A 4,275-nucleotide genomic window follows, 5' to 3' on the forward strand; every position below is an offset into this window, starting at 1 on the left:
ATGGGATGAAAAGGTATATGTCCCAATTTATGTCTGGGTTCTTCTTGATCAAGCTGGTGACTCAGTGAAGACTATCAGATGGTGTTCCCTGTTATGTGTGAAGGATGTCCTAACGAATGTTAGAACATTTTGTGAAGTGGCTTTCTGTTCTAGTTAGAAGAGAGATTGACACAGAGTGTGGATGTGTTCAACCAAGAGGGTTGAACAGAGGGTGCGCTCTTGAAGACATGAAGATGAGTCTTATGTTTTCCATTCATCAAGTGGGTTGAGTTCTTTTTGAATCAGGAAGAAGGTGAAGGTCCAACCATGTTGGATATGTGTGACCTCCAAGAGAGTAGGTTGTCCATGACAGGGGGAGTTGTGCCTTTGTGCTGCAAGCAATCACCAAGCTTGTGGTCTATGTGTTCCCAGATGACTAGGTAGTTATCAGGATGCTGTGATGTATGTCAAGGCTGAGTGAGCAGAAGAATGTCTGACCGGATGTCATGACATTGCCCTGGACATTGCTGTTAATTCCTCCTGAATTTTAAAGTCAGTAGGAATTATGAGGGTGATGTGGCTAAGTCTGATAAACCAGAATAAGCCTGATGGCTACAGCTGTGTGGTACAGGGGGAGTAACCATCAACTGAAGTGTGAAAAGTTGGCTGTAGCAGTGCTAGGTGTCAAGTCTCCACTGGAGGTATGACAGAGGTCTTGTTGAATACTGGCTGAATGCAGGAATGTTAAGACATCGCGTGCAACGTGTCTGACTGCATATATGGAATGGTCTCCATACACTGGAACGGCTGTTTTGGAAAAGAAACAGTCAAGAGCTATAAAAGGTATTCAAAGATAGTCTGAGATTTTGTTGGTGATTCTCTGACTGTTTCTCAGCAAAAATAAATGCATCTTGACCAAGCATTTATTTCTACCGGAAATTCCTAGGCACGGGCTGGACTATTTAAAGGATGCAATAGCCCTCTTCCTCTCACAAGAAAAACACTCCATTCTCAGAATCATGGGGTATATTAAGGTTGGGCAAGCTGCGCCTGGATCTGGTTTTGTGAAGGGTGCCTTTACAAATGTTTAGCTAAAAAGGGGGAGAGAAATATAGTCCTGGGGTTGAGAATGTACCAGAAGAAAGCCAACTGTGGAGGTGGCAGCAAACAGAAGTTGGCATCAGGCACAAAATCCACCAACTGGGGTTTCCACTTGTGTCTTGTGATCTGAGTTAAGAAGACAGTTGTGCCTTGTGATCTGAGTTACATTGTCTAAGTACTCAGCATTACATATTCTTTTGGAAGCTCTCCGGTTGAGGGGAAGGGTTCTGGTACAACTGAGTATTGTCCCTCTTCTTCCCCATGTACACCAACTTTGGTGTTTGTGGTGGTGGAGCCAATGACGGAGATGAAGAGCATTCCCAAATTGGGATGTTTTGTCCAGTGTATTGTTTATTTGTTTTAGCTAAAATTTGCCAAAGGGGGAGATTGTTGATTCCTTAGGATTGGCAGTAATTTTAGAAAACAAATAATGTAATCATCTCTGTTGTTTTAATATGTTGGGTTGAAGAAATTCAACATCTGGACCAACATGTCATGTACGATGTCACGACATCAGGTCTGTGACATCGCACATGTGTAGGAAACTGAATTAATTAATTCAGTATATTTCATGGGATCAACAAGGATATCTGGTGAATATCCTAACTCCCTTGTGGAGGTCTTGAAGACTAAATCAGAATATATATAGGCTCTAAATATGGAGATATATATGGAGAGAGTTTAGGAACTTGAAGACCTTGTTTGTAGCAGAATTTTTCTGCTGAAGTTGCAACAGCAAAGAACAAGTCTGCTGCAATTTTCTGAAGGCCCAAATCCAGTTGGGTGATTAGGTTATAAATAGCTGATTGTAATCTAGTCTTTGTAAGCCTCTTAGAATGAATTTTTAGGGGTGTGTGTAAGGTAAACCTCCCAATCTGTGGGAAGGGTACCATGTGTTTCTCAGTGGTAAACCTGAGAGTGTTTGTTACTCAAAGCCTGTAGGCAAGAGTAATTATGTTCTTGAATGAAGCTGTGAAGCAAGTTCAAGGTGTTTGCATATTACATTGTATTTGTAGTGATAGGAATGGAAACTGGAGGTTTCTATCTAGGAGTTCCTAGGTATAGATTGCATTGGGTAGGGATTAAGTGATGAGTTGTAAACGGGGGAGTTTAACTCTGAATTGATACTACTAATAGTGGATCTTCTTCCTGGCTCGGTAGCCCCCAGATGTAGGTCATGTTGGACTGAACTGGGTTAACAATTTCCTGTGTTTGTTTTCCTTCTGTATGATATAATCATGTCTGCCAAACTGAGCATGTAATTCAGTCTGTTCAGCAAGATAATAGCAGACCTGATACATAGCCTTCTGTTGGAATGTCAAGCAGAATGTTTTGACATTCATCAACAACAGCACATACTGTATAATAAGCTGATGATCTCAGTTCAGTATGTAGTGAAGTCTAGATTTCAAAATCATCACAGACCTGGCCAAAAGATCATTGTGAACCTGTCAAACTGGGTGTCTTGACAGTTCTTCCAGAAAGCTAATACTGATGTAGAGACTGGTTGGTCTTTTACAGTACAACAAATTTAGCTCAGTCTGTTTTCAGGAACCAAACAGACTTAGCATATGGTTCTGGACTTGGATGTCAAACGGAATGTTGTGACTTTCACTCCTCACTGCATATGCTAAATTGTTGGATGGTTAGTTTTCTGTTTCAGGATTTTTCTCAGGCTATTCTTCAGGAATCCACCAGCTGATCTAAAATCTAGGAAACTAACAACTAAGCTACAATTAATGAACCTGGCAAATAATCTATTTGCTAGCTCCTTAATAAGTGAAGATTAGTTTAACTTGTTACAACCTTTAATTTAGGAAATACAAGTACATGACCAACAAACTGGAACAATGTAACAGATGATGTTCAAAACAGGATCGAGACATCGTGCTGATATCTGTGTAGGAAAACAACAGAAGGGAAGGTTATGGTGCACATAACTAAGGGTTCCTCCTTTCTAGGATGACATAGAAGGAGAGGTCGTGACACTGTGAAAAGGTGCACATTAGTACAGAGTGTAATAACTGTCTTGCTGTAATAGGTACAATGTTAGATCAGATGTCGTGACTTGAAGTAGAACATCTGAATACTGACTACGCCAGAATTTCACTTTGATCGGTCATCTTTATATACCTAGTTTTGGTATCCCGATGCCTTTCTTTTCGGTTGATTTATCCTTTATTAACCCAGTAACCGGTTGTGGATAATCTTCCATGCGAGTGTATTATCCATGTTCTGATGGTAATGGATAATATATCTCATGCACTCTTCAGTCGAAGCCTGTTGTGTTTCCCTAGTCGAGTAAGATTCATGTTCCCTTTGCGGAATCGAATATTCATTTCTTCCCCTTTTGAGCATATTTCCCAGTAACCGGTGGTATGTCTCCTGGATAATTGCCGTATGCTTGCAATTTATCCCCAGTGAGTTATCTTTCGTCTACCCTGTTGTTGTTGGTAACAATTGTTTCTCTTTTCGGTCGGTCACCTATTATATACCCAGTAACCGGTATCCCTGGTGTTCCTACCATGCGAGTATACTATCCACGTTCTGACGGTAATGGATAATATATCTCATTCACTCTTTGGTTGAAGTCTTTTGTCCTTCCCCAATTAAGTAAGATTCATTTTCCCGTTGCGGAGTCGAATGTCCATCCTATAAGTCGATTTGATTTTTCAAGCCCTCCTTTCGGATGATGAGTGTTTTGGCAGTAAAAACCAATTCACGTTTTCGGTTGGTCACCTATTATATACCTAGTAACCGGTATCCCTGGTGTTCCTTCCTTTCTGCTCCCTATTATGACCTTGGTCCCTTGTGGAGTCAGATTTTCCTGAGTTGATGTACCTTTTTCAGGTCTTTCTCAGATGTTTGGTTGATTGATATCTCTCACCCTTATACCGGTCTTAGATATTCATTCTTCCTAAGCTTGTTGTTCTTTCACCCAGTAACCGGTGTTTAGATCACATATCTCTTTGAGCTTGTTACCCAGTAGCCGGTAACACCTCATCCTTTTTGCTTCCTCTGGAGAGTCTTTGTTAGACATCCCCCAGCGGAGTATTTCTGTTGTGATTCACCCCTTTTATTGTATTGGCGTTTTCCCCAATACATGCAAGTTTTTCCCCGGCAGGGAGGTTCTGTGTGAATCTTTCCCCAGCCTGAGTCCAGATTTTCATCCGAAGTATCCTTTGTGGATAGTTT

The sequence above is a fragment of the Lathyrus oleraceus genome, chromosome 6 (assembly GCF_024323335.1).
Source record: "Lathyrus oleraceus cultivar Zhongwan6 chromosome 6, CAAS_Psat_ZW6_1.0, whole genome shotgun sequence".
Taxonomy (NCBI): Eukaryota; Viridiplantae; Streptophyta; class Magnoliopsida; order Fabales; family Fabaceae; genus Lathyrus; species Lathyrus oleraceus.